Source organism: Papio anubis, chromosome 4, assembly GCF_008728515.1.
Source record: "Papio anubis isolate 15944 chromosome 4, Panubis1.0, whole genome shotgun sequence".
In the NCBI taxonomy this organism is placed as follows: domain Eukaryota; kingdom Metazoa; phylum Chordata; class Mammalia; order Primates; family Cercopithecidae; genus Papio; species Papio anubis.
In genome coordinates, this window is record NC_044979.1 from 165,133,847 (window position 1) to 165,152,372 (window position 18,526).

General features: G+C 38.2%; 1 protein-coding gene and 1 long non-coding RNA gene across 8 annotated transcripts in view; one reads left to right on the plus strand and one right to left on the minus strand.

The window, feature by feature from the left end:
• The window catches only part of LOC108584910, a 68,176-nt gene extending 64,687 nt beyond the window's left edge, over positions 1 to 3,489 (plus strand). The window contains exon 6 of the long non-coding RNA XR_002520681.2: positions 2,678 to 3,489. This is a non-coding gene — a long non-coding RNA (uncharacterized LOC108584910). The remainder of the gene's footprint in view (positions 1 to 2,677) is intronic.
• GRIK1 (glutamate ionotropic receptor kainate type subunit 1) overlaps positions 1 to 18,526 on the minus strand; it is a 404,603-nt gene that overhangs the window by 260,318 nt on the left and 125,759 nt on the right. The window lies entirely within an intron of this gene.

An 18,526-nucleotide genomic window follows, 5' to 3' on the forward strand; every position in this document is an offset into this window, starting at 1 on the left:
ATCTGTCTTGCATAATTTTATAATGAGAAGAACTAGAAAAGAATTGCAACTGTTTTAAGACATTGAGGCTGAAATGGGCACTTACCATATGTAAAACCACACGGCGCTGTTTTATGCTATTCACGGAATGTCTCACTTAAGGTAGAGAGTAGAATATCTTCCATTTAACATGTAAACAAATGTTTAAAGACATTAGGTGACCTGTCCAGGGACACACAGCCAGTAAAGGCCAACCTCAGATTTAAACCCAGCTGTATCTCACTCCAGAGCTCCAGAGCCCAAGTTTTTGTTTGTTTGGTTTTGTTTTGTTTTTGATTGATTATTTGTGTGTTTGCTTGTTTGAGACGGAGTCTCACTCTGTCGCCCAGGCAGGAGTGCAGTGGCAGGATCTTGGCTCAGTGTAACCTCTGTCTCCCGGGTTCCAGTGATTCTCTTGCCTTAACCTCCCAGGTAGCTGGGATTACAGGGACACACCACCATGCCTGACTAATTTTTGTATTTTTAGTAGAGACAGGATTTCACCATGTTGTCTAGGCTGGTGTTGAACTCCTAACCTCAAGCAATCTGCCTGCCTTAGTCTCCCTCCCAAAGTGCTGGGATTACAGGCATGAGCCACCACGCCCAGCCAGATTTTTTAAACAGACAACATTTATATTCAAGTAGAAATTCCACTTATGACATTACTAAACAGGTCATTTTAAACCATTGTTGGCTCTATAGTAAAGTGTGAATGAATTTTGTTAAGTGGAAAATAATAAAATTTATTTAATCATAAGAGGCTTCTCTAAACTTCTTCTGCAAATGAGATTGTTGTACTGAGGAGTCTCCTAGGGTTCTAACAGCTTGCAAAGTACATCGTTCTCTTATGCCATGGTATGAGAAGTTAGACAATTCCTTTTTCTGTGGGTACGTGACAGCAAGTCCCTTATAAGTTATCCAGGTCACGAAAATGAAATACATGATCTGGCTTTCTTAAAGCCTACATAGCCCAAAGCACTGGCCCTTTAGCTGCTCCCATAGGCATGCAACGATTCAATGCTACCAAGCGTTTCCTTTCTTATGTGTCAGGGCTTATCTCTGAGAACAGTAGAAAACGATTTTACAAATTGAAAGGAAGACAACCTTTCTCCAGCATGTGTACGCATTCTTACAAACCCAGACTTTCCCATTTTCCCCACTCTAAAAGCTTTTAAAAAGAAGACACCTTATTAAGCAAGCATTACAAGTCAGCGCTATTGTATTCACACATATGTGACAGAATGGACTATGGCAAGAGTATGTACTCAGGTCTTGCAACTTTAAAAAGGGAATGTGTTCTTAACATTTCCTAATCATTAATTGTTTCTTTATTGTACTTGTTGGAATTTCCAAATTCTTGTTGGAATTTCTTTTGGCTTATTAAACCAAAAACTCTTCAAATGAAAATAAAGTTAATGAAACAAACCAACCCGTTCATCCATTAGGCTTTTGATGAATACCTTCTGTGCACCTAACACCATAGTAGATTGTGTAGAAAACACAAGAAAATATAAGACATGGTCTGTACCACAAAGGTCACTTTGTATATTGGGAGATGAACGCTGTCACACAAGTATGAACAAAAAATGGTAAGACCTTGTATGTAGACAAGTTGGAGGAGGGAGAAAGAGGATCCATGGTCTATGCCTGAGTGCCTGCAGACAGGGTCAGGCAGCTGATGGGAGAGGGCAAAGGGCAGTAATTGCTTTGATTTTGCCTCATCACAACTCTGAGGCCAGCAACTGGTTTACAAAACAAGGGCCATGATCTCACGAAAATAAATATTACAAGGGATCTGATGGTGGATCATTTAACTTTTAATGCTCTCACTTTGCAAGTGAAGAAATAAGACAGACTGGTGTTGAGTACCTTGTTGAAGACCACATGGTTGACTAGGGACAGAAATGAGCTTGGAGCCAGGAGTAGTGACTCTTTGGAATTCTTTTAAGTTGACCATTCCTTCCACACTGGCCTCCCATACACGCAGGTTATTTTTTGACTTACTCTTCTATTAGGTGGGTGCAAAAGCAATTGCAGGTTTTGCCATTAAAAGTAATGGTAAAAACCGCGATTACTTTTGCACCAACTTAATAAATGGCACTTACCTCTTTTTAAATTTAGTTGACATGGTCCAAAAAGTGGAAAAGTCACAGTTAATTCTTTTTAGTCAGGCTAGTGATCAGGGGATTAAATCAAGTACCCAAATTGAATTCAGACTTCACTAATTTGCTGAAGCCTGAAATGTGGGAAAAAATCCCAAACTTCAAGGTTTGTGAAACCCAGATCATCATTTTGATCGACTACCGGTGTGTGCTAATTGGCACTATTTTCAGTAAAATTCAGATTCAGCGTGTTTTACAAGAAGGCAGCATGAAGATACAGGGCTGTGAAGTTCTGCAACTCTGTGGACATATTTTCAATTAATTTTCACATATGCAGATATTGAAAACTATATGTATATAAGAACATAAACTCTTTCTAAAACAATTCTCAATTCAAAAATTATTGGTTAAAGAAATATTGCTCTTCTACCATTATAACCCAGTGATAATTATAACCTAGGATTCTATTGGACTTTATTTCATAAGGCAATTCTTTGACTCCTCTACCCACTCTCTTTTTATTCTTTTCTTTTTCTTTCTTTTTTTTTTTTTTGTAGAGGCAAGAATCCATTATGTCTCACTTTATCAGACTTTGTGAAACAAAGCAAACAGCAAAAAAGAAGCTGGGAGATGGAAATTCAGAGGTGCAAGAAATTTCTCATGCGTATCTTGGCATTCATTTCTCCCTGAGGCAAAAATGGATGGAACCATTTCAGAAGCTGAGTTTTCCAGTTATGCTGAATCTGAGAGGAAAAAACTCCCCTCAACTGCCAGACACATGGAGGGCATAGGAGGTGCCCCAACATGACTGGGAAGATCTGAATTCTCAATTGTCTCTGCATTCAAAAATTGTGCAGTTGGAACTCTCCGTTTTTCTTCCATCTAAATGTCAAGCCCTGTTATTAATCTTTTTAGAAAATATATTTATGACCGTCCTTACTCATTATGTCTCTGACTACCTTAACTTAAGGCTTTATTACAAAATGCCTTCGGTAAGCTTCAGGTTTGTTACTTTTGACTCTTGACAATCAACTTGACTTTCACCTTCTCCGTCTTTCAGTTTCTCTCTCTTTCTCTGTCTTTCTCTGTCTCTTCCCCCCCTCCAACACACAGTAGAATAACTTATTTTCAAAAAAAAAAAGTATTGCTCTTATTACTTTCCTGCCCAGCAAACTGTTGCACCAAATGAAAATCTTTTTGTCTAGATCTCATCATCCTCCATTCTATCCTCCAAATTGATTTACTGTATATCACGCTCTCTGCACCCCATACAGGCTTCTAAGATGATCTCTGTGGTTTAGTTCAGGCTATTCACACTGCCTGAAATGCAATTTCAAGCCTCCATGTCTATACCAATCATAAAAACAGAAACCCGAAAGAATCTCTCCTTGCCTACCCATCATCTGAGACCCATTTTGAGCCCTGTGTCTTCCAAGAAATGTGTCTTGACCAATCTAGCTCACATAAAGTATACACTGACTTGTTTCCAAAATTACAACTTAGAATTTGATCCCCGATCTTCCACTAGTATGCTACATGACTCACAATACGTTGCACGTTCCTTGAAGGAGGGACTATATGATGCTGGATACATGGCTGAAATGTGCTGGACAGTCATATTGTCCAGCGTAGTCCTATGGATATGAAGGTTTCTTATTAATTGTTTATTATCAAAGACCTCAAGCAAACAATGAAATTTCATTACATAATGCTGTAGTTTTTTTCACACTCTAATGCTTGATGAGATGTGGATATTTATGATCTGAATTTGATGAGTGGATAACTATCCCTTAATAGACAGTCTGGTGGTCAGATGTAAAGTAACCCTAACTCCATCCTCCTGGCTGTTCCTTGTTCTTCTACGTGAGATTTGTTCTGAACTCCAACTTTATTTATTTTAAAAAATAATTTTGTGAAATGCAAAAAGGGCATTTTAATAAGTAAGTAAATGCCATAGTTATGGTTGCTGCAGGGTTAATTTATTCATCTTTCACAAGCTAAATGTTAACGCATACATCTAAGTGCCAAAGTAATCAGCAATTATATGCACCTCATAAGCAAATGAATGTGTCACCACTACAGTCTTTACATTTCCTGTCTCTTATCCTAGGACAGGATTCAGAAAAGTCTCAACAGAATGCAGGAGAATGCCGTGTGTTGTGTTGAGAGAATTTTCTGGGCTGGGACTCTGAATCCCAAAGACAATTTTGGTTATAGGCTGGTGAGAGAAACCCTGGTGGCTCTTCCTTATAGCAGGGCTTTCACTAAGTAAATGGCCCCATTTATGTGCACTCTGAAGAGCTGTGGAGGATGGGCTAGCTAACTCCCTACCTCTGAATACGTGGGTCAGTTCTGTGCAAATCCACAATTGGCTCACTGCCTCACAAAACTGGTAAGTGAGGGAAAAAAAATTACGTTTTGTTTTTTTTTTCCCAAGCTAAGATGGCTATTATTTTTCTAAGCTCAGCATCCTTCTTCCATTGCTTTATCCAAGCAATAGACCCCATTCCTACCTGTAAGGCTGTACACATGATCGTACCTGTACACATGATTGAGGATGATCCCATTGACTCATTTCTTGGAATTATTTCTAGCTGGGGTCTGTAAGGAAGAGATCCTTTTCTCTTCCATCATGGAACGTAAGGAGAAGGAAAAGAGCTGTCTGTAGCTATGTGTCCAACATCAAATAGATAAATCTGGTCTGGGAGAACAAAGCTGATACACTAAGGTAAAGAGTTGGAGGATGGACAGAAGCTCATAATGGCATTAGACGTCTTGACCCCATCATTTCAGTTATTCCAAAACCAGCTCAGCTCTTCCTTTGAATGTGGGATCTACCTCTTTATCTTGATAATAACTCCCCATATATCCATTTTTCCCTTAACCTACATCTCACTTGTAAGTAATCAAAGAAAAGTGTCTAAAACATCAAACAAAGCAAGGGACAAGTTTTTAAGCCAAATTTTCATCAGAGAAAAAGAGATTCTAAAGATTTGCCACTCTCCTTCCCCATCAGCATGTCTAGTTTCCACACCTGGCTTGAAAATGCTTGCACTGAAGTGCTTCCTGAGAAACATTTGTGTGCTTGAAAGAGTTATCTTTAATTAGACAGTAGAGCATGGCCCATTTTCAACTCCAATTTTAAAAAAACAAAGACGAAACACAAAACTTTCCTCACTAAGCACAATCTTATTTGAATACAATGAATATAGAAGCTCAATCTAATTATAAAGTCAGCAAATGGTAGTATCAGGATATTGAGGTTAATGTTTTCTGCACCGTGTGATAGTAGGACAAATTATTTTCAGTTTAATTGTAAAGCTTTCTCTAAAGAGAGAAATGACACATTCTATGTCATCATTTGCTACTTTTAGTAAGTTATAAAAATATGAATGGCTAATGTTTGGGGAACTTTCCCCTATTATTATTCTTGCATGCAAATGCCAGTTTGTGTGTGTAAAAATAAAGGTATCTGTGGGAAGTTAGTTATACATTATTACCATTAAAAATAATAATAGCAAACTTGTATAGTATTTACTGTAGACCAGGTACTATCCTAAACTTTCATATGATTTCATTTTGCCCTCATAATAGTCTTATCAACTATTATTATCCTCATTTTACATATTAGAGGACTGAAGTTCTGAGAGTAACTTTACCTCTTAAAGGCAAGCTGATGTGATGGAGTGGACACTTTGTTTGCTTAACCAGCCTCTATTTCTTTTTCCTTTCCCTTTCTCATGAGTTTCTAGATTTTGTGGGGATATGCAGCCTATGAACTTCATGGGAAGCTAAGCCCACTCTGAGTATGAATTGGCACAAACCACCCCTCCACCCCCTGCAGCCACAGTTGTTAGACCTAAGAGAGCCAAAAAGGGCGAGTCTCAGCCTAGTTGTTAGAATGAGAGAGCAGGCTTTGCTCACTCACTCACAAATTGTGTGATATGTGGTTATAAAGCTTGGAACTGCTGCAGCCACTTTACCACTATGGGGAACAGGTTCAGCAGGAAGCTGATAGTGCAGAGGGTAGAGTAACTGAAGCCACTAGGTCCTTTATGATGTCATTGGGCCACTGATCAAACTGGCCCTGAAATCTGATTCACCATGAACTTCCAGTGTTATTAGCCAATAAATCTCCTTTAGGGGTTAAGCTAATTTTCAAATCAAATGCAATCTAATTTACCTGCCTTTTAAATTTTGAAGACTAAGAAGAAATTGTTTTCTTCTAGTGGATAAACAACTCCACTAGAGTGAGTGGGGTGAGAATTAAGTACTTTATAAAGCTAAATTAATTCCAGTCAATAAAACAGTCACCAACACACATTTTTGCTTATTATGTGTTGGTTAATGTATGTAGGAAAGTACTAATGCACAGGGTGCCAATTCTTCCCACCTGACACCCATAGTTAATCAGCCATGATAGTGCTCCTACTGAGCCAGTTTTCCTTCTCATCAGTGTTTGAGATAACCGCAGTCAAGAGACCAGAGTTGGCAAGGGGAACCTGTGATCACTAATACAGGTAGTCATTGATTGTCACTAAAATATATACTTGGAAATTTGGTGAAATCTCTGCATCGTAAATCAGCATTTCTCCACAGGCACACTATTATTAACTACGAGTTGTGTTGCCATCTAAGAAACCAAACATGCTATAAATCACAGAATAATAAAAAACATGACATGAAAACACAAGTCGACTATAAAATTTTATAAGAATCTAAAGTAAATAATAAAATTGTGCCGCGACACCAATGAAAAGGCTTACATTTACTGTAGGCATTTATTTTAAAAGGTATCCCACTATATTATGAATAGTATTTATGCTTATAAAATTATAATTCTGTTGCATCAAAATTGTACACAAAATGAATCTATAATCTAATATCATATTAAGTGAACTTTTAGTTGACATTGATATTTTAATTTAGGTGGACTTGCTTGGTGTAATTGGGTGACCCCTCCAGGTCATTCAAAAACCAGTGAATCAGTCAGCCAGTAACGAACCAATTATCCAATTAAGTTACAAAACTTTTTTTTTCTCTCAATACAAAACCCTATAAGTTGACAGATTCAGAATCATTGCTCTGCTATTACAGAAATAATTAGATTAGCAGGTTTATGATAATCATTTTGGCATTATTTTCTCATTGAAAATGATTTTAAAATATAATGTCATTTGACCCTCTCTTGCCCTATCAACTCTAAATGTAGCTACTCCATATTATTTAAATATCAATACTAAGGAAGTATCATCCATATTGATCAATCACTAGATAGGGGCCTTTTAAGCCATTTGTTTAGGCAACCATCCCATAGCACTCTATTAAGTTATTGCAGGGTCTAGCATTAATTAATTCATATGAGTACTTACCATGGGCTGGGCACTGTAACAATAAACGAACCACACAGTATCCCTGTGCTGGGACCTGTAACAATAAACGAACCACACAGGATCCCTGTTTCTATAGGGTTTATTCTAGTATTTCTTCAGTGAAACAAAAGTTAAGAACAATAACAGCATTCATAATTATGTCTATCTGTAGTTTTGTCTATTCATAATTATGTCTATCCATAAAGGTTTTTAGAAGTTTTACAAAAACTATTTGCTATTATTGTTGGACATGACCAATGAAAGCAAATGTATTTTAATATCCTGAACCTTATATAGGTATAGTCCTTGTCTTTTCTCATTAAGCAACATCTTCAATCCCTTTTCCATACGACTTGATTCAGATACAGGTCTCAATCCTCCCAGCCTTCCTGCTCTTGAGGGCATTTCAGTAGGGCTTGAACACAGCAGAACAGTGTGTTCACAATCAGCATGATGTCTTAAGCCTGTCTCAACAGCTCTTCAAGAGATGAGTTAAAGCTTCTTTTAAAAGCTATTGTTCATGACCTGGTAATTAACTGTATTTATGGAGAGCCAATGATGTGTGAAGGATCCTGATGGCATGCCAACAAACTGCCCCTTCTCTGTGGCAGCTGTGGGGTGTGAGAAAGAGATATGTAACTGCGTGTACACATTCCTGGTGGCAGCACAACTTTGGTCTGACTCTTCTATCATTCTAAGCAGCTGTAACTTGGATTGTGATGGAACCAGGAAGGTAAGTGAGGACAGTCATTCTGGAGGAGGCCTTGAGGTTTCCATGCTACATTATTCCTCTTACAGATGTTTCCACAGGGTCAGGTTGCTTGCATCTCTGTCTTGCTCAAGTAATCCTTTCTTCACATAACCAGTCAAGTGGCCTGCATAGTTGATCTCAGAAATGTTCTTATTCTAAGATAGAGGATCTGCTCTATGGTGATATTCTTTAAAGAATAGTTTTCAAAATCTATAATTACAAAAAATGTAGCAACAAAGCAGAAAATTCAAGAACAAATTTGTTTATGCATATTTATATGCAACAAAGCAATTAGTTCTTTATTACCTAAGCTCTTCTGATGCTTCATCGAACCAGACCCAGCCACTATTTTTCTCTCATGAGTTTGTAATTTTTATTAGTTGCCCAAGATGAGTTCAGAGCATCAGTGCAAGCAGCGGGTGTCAAGGTTGAGTTGTGGATTCCTGATAGCCTTGTCTGTGGAAGTGAGCTTTCCTCCATCTGGAGGCTCAGTTTCCATGGGGATATGCACTGGGTATACCTGAGGTCTTCTCATTGAGGGGCTTGGTGAAGTGCAGGGTAAATTTACAGAGAGGATATGTTAAATTCCTTGAATGAGGAAACCAACGGATCACTGAGCACTCAGAATTGGCCTGTTCTTCACTGGATTTGATGATTTCCTACTGAGAATGATGGATGAAAAAGGGAAGGCAGAAGAGCCCAGATTACCATTTTCATAGAAATTTCTGGAATAAGGGAGGAAAGTTTCGTTTTCAAGTCAGGGCTGAAGTGACTGACAAGAATTGGTGAGGCCCCGAGGAAAGCCACAGATGGATTCATTGCACTCTCCAACCCTTGCAGTTTTGGCTCTCGGGCACAAAAGCAGAACTCATTGGTGAGTTCCAATGATCTGCTCCAACACTGAATAGCTGGAAATGAATCAAAAGTTGGCAAGAACTGTAGTGAGTGGGCTTGCCTCTGGCTCACAAGCCTAATACAATACACAGTTTCTGAATACATACCAACTGGCATCATCAAGACTGTGACTTGTCACCATGGGCCAGGCTTTGTGGAAGATTATTCTATTGCCAATCTGATATGCTATATATATTAGAGTAATTATCAGGACATTCAAAGAAAGGACCTGTTAACAGAAGATGGGTTGTTTTTATATTACAGATGAATAAGAATCACATAAAGCAAGGCCAATTTCTTTTTGAAGTTCTAGCAGCATTCAATGCCAGTGTTCCTCCTTTATGCTTTGGCTCTTTCCAGAAGCACTAAAGGGAATTGTGTGCTTGTAATACATACCACTTATGCATAATTCCTTTTGAAAATCTGTCTTTCTGATTCTCAGCTTTCAGAGAGTTGGCCAGCCCTTCCAATGCCCCCTGCCGTTCAAAATGTAGTTTATAATTTTCCTTAGCCCCCCATTCTCCTGCTGCTGCAATGTGTTGAGTGTGATGGAACAAAAATATGGCAAAGAAATATACTTGAAACACACAAAGAAAATCAAGACTTTTCCAGGTTCAAGGAGGCTGATACACCTTTTGGATCTCAGATGATTGGCTAAGGATTGCATTCTCAGTTGTGTTTCTATTTAATAATTGGCTTTTCTCTCCATCTTAGACCATTTTTTTCCCTCAAGTCAAACTTTTCTTAATTATCCTAGTTTATCAAATATGTGTTGTTTTTCCATTAGGTATTTCCTTTTCAATGCACTTTACAGAAACATCACAAAAAGTGGGAAGAAGCAATTACAATGAAAAGCATTGTAATTTTATCTAATATTTGAAAGCAATGATGCTGCTCCAGGTTAAGACTGTAATCAGACATAATTAGTTAAGACACGCATAGCTTGGAAATATTATGGGGTCGGTTCAGACCACTGCGATAAAGTGAATATTGCAGTAAAGGAAGTCATGCAAATTTTCTGGTTTTCCAGTCAGTGTCTATGAAAATTATGTTTGCACTCTACTGTAGTCTAAGTGTGCAAGAGCATTACTTCTAAAAGAAAAGTACATACCTTGATTTAAAAATATTGCTGAAAAATGCTAACAATCATCTGAGTCTTCAGCAAGTTGTAATCTTTTTGCTGGTAGAGGGTTTTGCCTCGTTGTTGATGGCCTTGCTGTGGATTAGGCTTTGGCTTAAGGGGTCTCTTGTGGCTGGTTTGAGCTTCTATCCAGACCACTAAAACTTTCTTTATATCAGCAATAAGGCTGTTTTGCTTTCTTATCGTTTGTGCGTTCACTGGGGTAGCACTTTTCACTTCCATCACGAACTTTTCTCTTGCATTCACAACTTGACTAATCCTTTGGTGCAAGAGGCCTAGCTTTCCACCTGTCTTGACTTTTGCCATGCCTTCCTCACTAAGCTTAATAATTTCTAGCTCTTGATTTTAAGTAAGAGATGTGTAACTCTTCCTTTCACTTAAACACCTAGAGGCCATTGTAGGGTTACTAATTGGTCTAATTTCAGTATTGTTGTGTCTCAGGAAATAGGGAGGCCCGAGGAGAGGGAGAGCAATGGAGGAACAGCTGGTCAGTGGAGCAGTCAGACCACACACAACATTTATCAATTAAGTTAGCTGTCTCGTATTGGTGCCTCAAAACAATGACAACAGTAACATCAAAGATTACTAATCACAGCCGGGCACAGTGGGTCATGCCTGTAATCCCAGCACTTTGGAAGGCTGAGATGGGTGGATCACTTGAGGTCAGGAGTTCCAGATCAGTATTGCCAACACAGTGAAACCACATCTCTACTAAAAATACAAAAATTAGCTGGGCGAGGCAGCAGGCACCTGGAATCCCAGCTACTCAGGAGGCTGAGGCAGGAGAATCGCTGGAACCCGAGAGGTGGAGGTTGCAGTGAGCAGAGATCATGCCACTGCACTCCAAGCTGGGTGAGAGTGAGACTCTGTCTCAAAAAAAAAAAAAAAAAAAAAAAAAAATCAGTAATCACAGATTCACAGATCACCATAACAAATTGAAATATTTCAAGAATTACCAAAATGTTTTACAGAGATACAAAGTGAGCACACTGTGTCAGAAAAATGGTGCTGAGAGGCTTGCTCAATGCAGGTGTGCCCAAAACCTTCAATTTGTAGGAAATGCAATATCTGCAAAGTACGATAAAGTGACGCTCAATAAGATGAGGTATGCCTGTATAGTTCTCATTTTCCTTCTTTAAACTCAGCTGATCTTGTTTTGCTAGGCATATCAATCTATGGAAACACAATCACCTTACTCTTTTAAATTCATATTTTCTTTTTTCACTTATTAAATCCAAGAAAGAGAAACCCAGGGAGTTGGTAATCTCAGGAATTTAACACAGTGTTGGTGTAATAGGAGAGCCTAGAGAGAAAGCGATAAAGACAGAGAAGGAGCAATAGCTGATTCAAAATTCTGCCATGATGCTTGGTTTCAGCCCCACCACCTTGAAATGTTCATCAAGCATCTATTTTCATGCTTGTGCCTAACAACAGCTCACAGCACCAGAGCTACAGGTTCAGATAACAACAAAGGTGATGTGGCAGCTGGCTTACTCTGAGAATGATAACATAACACGCCCCCAAAGTAATAAAATTTCTTATTAAAAAGGAAGATATCTTTAAACAACCCTTCATGTTCCCCCTGAGACTGACAGGCAATTTCCACTGTTTATTTTTATTTAGCTCTGATGAATGCCTCTATTTCATTCAGCCTCATAATAATCTGGTGGTGCACGCCGCTGCTGGCTCCAAGTGAAAGTGTAAGTGGAGGGCGTCATTAGAGGCATTCCATCGTATTCTTGGTGAAATTAGATTCTTTGGAAACGAAATCAAGCCTTAGTTTCATGGAGGGGAAGCTGGACAAGAGAAGAGTAATGTGCAATTGGTTGAATTATCCCTTGCTTTCAAGGCATTAGACAAGGTCAGAAAACCAAAGTTTAAATTATATTTTCACTCATGTGTGCACCCTATCCATAATAACTAGTTAATGAGCGTATTGATATTTATGCCTTGTCTGTTTCCTTTTAGGGATCACATTTTCATTAAATTGTGCAATTGTGGGCATACAAATACAGTGCTACTTAGTGAATTGCTTTATTCCCTCGAACTACAAGTAGATTTTAAGTACAGAATAGCAAATGGTAAATGGGCCCAAAGAAAAAACATTATTTCTGTCTATTTTGTCCTCCCTTCTGATTCGAGTATGTTTAGTGGAGTTTCCTAAAGCAGTGGTTCTCTACCTCTTTCCTCCTTTAGGGCACATATGCAGGAGTCCAGTCCATGTGTGTGATGCCCTGCTATCATGCCAGCACTGAAACTGTTTGTAATGGAACACAGGAATCTTGCTCGTCCTCCCTCAAAATCCTCCTGTGACTTCCTTTCCTCAGTGAGAATAAAACCAAAAGTTTTAACCTGCCTGCTTATCTTCCACCTTCATTACATTCTAGATGCCTTCTCTGGCCTTCTTGCTTCTCTGGGGTGTCAAGCATGTTCCCACCTCTCGGCTCTTCTATTTGCATTCCTCCTTACCTGGAAACCTCTTTTCCTCTCTTTTCAGATGGCTTGTTTTCTTACTATATCAGGTCTCTGCTGAAATGTCATCTCCCTGGAGAACTCTCCCAAATGATTCCTTTTAAAATGGTTCATCAACCCCAAGTCATTCTTTACCTCTCACCCGATTTATTTCTACAAGTCAGTTACTTTCATGTGAAATTGACACATCTGTGTATGTCTATGTGTGAATATATATATGTGTGTGTGTATAATTTCAATTATTATTTTTAAAATTTTCACAATATAAAATAAACTGTATGGGGATTTGCCTATCTTATTCTCTACTGTAACCTCAATCTCTGGAGGAGCACCAGGCACATAGCAGGGTTCTTCATGCATTTGGGAAATCATGAATGAATAAGAAAAGGACAGGCATGGTGCGGTGATGAGAATGTTCTAATTATGCTGATTAGATTACCAGCCAAACACCTCTAACTCTGCCCTACACTCTCTTATTCGAGAAAGCATATAAGAACATACATGAATGGCAGTAATAGCATAAGAATATCCTTGAATCCTTTGCCATTTGCTCTTTTTTAAAAAACCTTGACCTCAAACTTTAGTTTTTGAATTTCACCGGTAATGATTTACTTCCAATAGCGATAACTACACGTTCTAACATCTGTCTCAAAGACCCCACGTTGAGAATGCAATTGTGCCCAGATCAGGGTTACAAACTTGTATTCTCTTCCTTTGTGAACACTTTAATTACCTTTGGATTCTTAGTAGATAAAATAACCAGCATCAAGCGTCCAGCACTAGCTCATTGTGAAGCCACTAGGAAATACACAGATGAGTGAACATGCTATTCTTATTCCAAAACAAGCCGGCCAGGCTGGGTCAGCTCAGAAAAGATGTTGTCAGTCAGTCCCCTTGTGTCTCATTAAAAGGTCTGCTTAGATCAGTGTGCTAAATTTTCCAAAGGCAAGAAACCTGGGGCAATATTTCAGTTGATGCATTTGACATCTCCTTTAAACATTTCATTCTTTGCAACCGAGTACACAAACATAATGAATAGGGTTTTTTAATGCTAAGAGAAAAAATTGTATATAGGAAGATAAGATATTCTGGGTACAGGAGACGTCACAGCCTTTTCTGTGCATTAGCGTTGGTTCAGTGAGTACAGTACTGCGGTCAGCTGCGACAACCTTGGGTATAGGATTCTCTAGGCCGCTCTCTCAGAGCATGCAATACTCCTCTTTTCACATGCCTGGCACACGCATGTAAATGTTTGCAATATTCAAGGAGGTGCTGCCAAGATTTGGTGACAACAGATATCACGGAATTGCTGATCTCGCACACCTGAAGCATTATTAAATATTGACTTAACAATAATTTGGACCGAGGTGTTAGTAAACCCTTGAAAGCAAAGCCCCCAAGAATTAAATCTTGCCATAAGAGGGAGCATTTGGCACTTTACCCAACTAGGTGTTGCTCAGTCGTATTTTTGCACCATCAAAACCTACGTTAAATTACCACCTAATTAGATGAGTCCTCTTAGGAGCACAAGGGAAAGCAGAGCTTGAGAAATCTCCGGGAAAATGCAGTCATTATCACAGAGAGTGGCAATGCACTTGTTGTGTGTTTTGTTGAGAAACCAGGTTTCACACTAATTTTTGTATCAATATAGAACATTAAATTTCTAAATTTAGTATTGCTGAGCATTACGGACATTAAGATAAACATGAGTGTGCAGCATGAAAACATATAAAATGTGTCTGAAGCCACTGTGTCTAAAGAATGTGACATTCAATACAGTTTACATATTAATATATCTTATTATACCAAGGTAGTAATTCCTTCGTGGAGCACAAATGCATATGATTTCTATGCCAGGTTTTTCCTCTGGGTGTTTGATTTGATCTCCTCACATAATACTGTAATTTGCAAACCAGATTCATGATCATCTCAATGCCGGCTGAAGAAACTGAGATCTACAGAAGTGAGGTGGCTTGTCCATCTGCTCCTTACTAAACACTGAGGCCACAGGTTAGACCCAAGAAATGTTCTTTTTTTTTTTTTTTTTTGAGATGGAGTTTTACTCTTGTTGCCTAGGCTGGAGTGCAGTCGCATAATCTTGGCTCACTGCAACCTTTGCCTCCTGGGTTCAAGCTTTTCTCCTGCCTCGGCTCCTGAGTAGCTGGGATTACACGTGTGTGCCACCACACCTAGCTAATTTTTGTATTTTATTTATTTATTTATTATTATTATTATTATTTTTAGCAGAAGTGTGGTTTCACCATATTGCCCAGGCTGGTCTCAAACTCCTGACCTCAGATGATCCGCCCACCTTGGCCTCCCAAAGTGCTGGGATTACAGCTGTGAGTCACCGTGCCCGGGCCCCAAGAAACATTCTATTTCCCCTTTTGCTTGCAGCAGTTTGTGGTCCCTTTGTGATAAGGGAGAGATAGGCAGATGCATTCCACATTTCTTCCTGTTTACTCAATACATTTCTTATGTAACTTAGATGTTCCTCTTGGTCTGATTTGTGATTTTCGGTGCTTGGTGAGCACGCATGTGGAGGAGAGATATCCTACTGGGTTCCCACGAGGCAGGAGTGCACAGAGGCAACTGCACCATTTACAGCCTAATTGGCAGCATCGTAGATCACAGGATGCCCAGAGTTCACTAGGAGGAGATAAAGATGTCAGAGAGGACCCCTGAAGAGATATATCAAATGCTTCTCCCTTCTGCCTCTCTTGATAACGATTCTGACTGTGTATTGCAGGTTTGGGGTTGTTATGGTGACAGGATGGGAATAACTTGGGAGGAAAAGAGAGAAAATAAGTTGCACAGACACTCATCTTTAAATTCTTTGGATGTGAGACAGGTTTGAAATAGTGGTAAACCTGGAGGATGTACAGGTGGGCATTAGGGTGTAGGGTAAGTGTGGGCATTTTGAAGATTTCAATTTTTTTTTTTTTTTATAAAGGCAAGGATGCATAGAGCCTAAGAGTGTAAGTTCTGACACCAGAAAGTCTCGTTTCAAAGCTAGCTTCCATCACTTACCCACTTGTGCAATCTTGACCTGGTCACTTTACCTCTCTCTGGATCTGTAAAATGGGGATAATCATCACATCCATTTTATAAGCTTGTTTTGTGTATTAAATGAGTTGATGCATGGAAATAATGCCTTGTTCCCAATAAGTGGCCAATGCATTTTGGCTGTCCACTCTTCCTACTTATCTACTCTTAAGTGCTATGTAATAATAAAGTCAATGTATTTTGGCGTCTCCACTTTTACGTACTATTATAGAAAGAGTACATAGGATTATTTTGTGTTTCCACTGGAGGTAGTGCAATGTCTGAGACTCATGGAAGCTCTGGAGATATATCCAGTCCTTTCCTAACTGCATGACTTTAGGCAAGTCACCCAACTTCTCCAAGTTTCAACTTTCTCATGTGTATATTAGAGATATTTGTAGTGGATATCTCATAAAGTATTGTTCAAATTAGGGGATAAGCCCCCTGTAAAGTGCTTAGCACAGTGTCTGTCATGTTGTAAGTACTCAGTTGCTGTGAGCTGTTTTGATTATTCAAGGAAATTATGACTAGGGAGGTGACAGTGTACTGGGAGTGAGGTGAATTAGTCTAATAACATTATTTTCTATTCTGCCTGCAACATCATTTTTCTTCTAGAATAAGATTTCCCACTGACTAAAGAAAGATAATATATGAATTTTTCCTTTCTCCACTCTAAAATACTATTATAGAAAGAGTACAAATAAAAAGAATGCATTTATAAAAAGAATGTCTTTATCACTCTGTCATAAGTAATTCTGAATTATGATAATGATTATTGCTATGAGCACAATTAAAAATACTCAACAACTTTCACCGATGAGTAGATAGTGAAAATTACACCATATGCAAAAATAAACTCAGAATAGATTAATGACTTAAATATAAGACCTGAAATTATAAAACTACTAGAAGAAAACAGGAAACAATCCAGGACACTAAAAAATATTATGGTTAAGATTGCAAAAGCAATGACAACAAAAACAAAAGTAGACAAATGAGACCATATTTAACAAAAAAACTGCACAGTAAAGGAAACAATCAACAGAGTGAAGAGACAACCTATTGCATGGGAAAGAATACTTGCCAACTATTCATCTGACAAGGGACTGTATCCAGAATACACAAGGAAGATGAGTCAACACCAAAAAAGCCCAAAATAATCCCATTAAACTGTGGGCAAAGGACATGAATAGACGTTTCTCAAAAGAAGACAGACAAATGGCCAACAGGTATATGAAAAATATGATCAACATCATGAATTATTAGGAAAATGCTAATCAAAACCACAATGAGATATCATCTTTTTTGCAGTTAGAATGGCTATCATCAAAAAGACAAAAAAATGACAAATGCTAATGAGGATGAGGAGAAAAGAGAACTTTTATATACTGTTGGTGGGAATGCCAATTCGCATAGCCATTATGGAAAACGGTATAGTGATTTCTCAACAAATTAAAAATAAAAATACCACACAATCCATCAGTCTCACTACTGGGTATTTATCCAAAGGAAAGGAAATCAGCATATCATGCACTTCCTTGTTTATGGCAGCACTATTCACAATAACCAAGATATGGAATCAACCCTTAGTGTCTAACAACAGATTAATGGATAAATAAAATGTGGTATATATTCACAATGTACTACTATTCAGCCATAAATAAAGAATGAAATCCTGTCATTTGCAGCAACATGGATAGAATCGGAGGTCATTATGTTAAGTAAAATAAGCCAGGCACAGGAAGTCAAACATTGCATGTTCTCACTCATATGTGGAAGTTAAGGAAGCTGATCTCATAGAGAGTAGGATGAGAGTTACCAGAGACTGGGAAGGGAAGTGTGGAATGAAGAGAGGTTGATTAATGGGTACAAACATAGAGTTAAATAGAAGGAGTAAGTTCTAGTGTTTGATAGCAAGAGTAGGGTGACTATAGTTAACAACAACGTACTGTATTTTTCAAAATAGTTAGAAAATATGAAATGTTACCAACACAAAGAAACAATAAAGTTTGATGCGATAGATATTCTAAATATGCTGATTTGATCATTATGTATTGTATGCATGTTTCAAAATATCACATGTACCCCACCAAGTATGCACACTTATTATGTATCAATAAAAAAATGATAATCTGGACACAACTTTTGCCAGAGTAAAGAAATACTCAAAGAAGAATGGGGACACATTGGAAGGGGACAGGAGCCAACTTAAAGAAACTCCATCTGGTCAAATTTGGTACAATTTGTTCATCAAAAAGAGTAATAACTGTATTATAACATGTTGCATGAATAAAAGTTCATGAGTACATAAAACTACTCATAAAAGAAAAAATAATTATAGAGTGAAAAATTATAGATATTGAAATTGATTAAAGTACAGCATCTTTTAAATCCCAATTACTACCAAAAGTGAAAACAAATTAAAATTTTATGACTTCATGATCATTACTTAATAATAGTACATTATTAGTATGTATAATGGATTATTCTTCCTAACCATTCACTGCCTTGCAAGAGGCAGAACATACTTGACTGTTTCAATAACGCTGGGCTTGGCCATGTGACTGTTTGATCAATGGCAGGTAGTGACAATACACTGGTTCTGAGAAGACACATGAGTCATCTTGGTGTTGTCCCTTTCTCGAGCTGCTGTCTTCCTCTGTGCCAGCAGCACACCCTAGAGAATAGTTACACATTCATAGGGGTCCTATGGAAACCAACTGGACCAAGC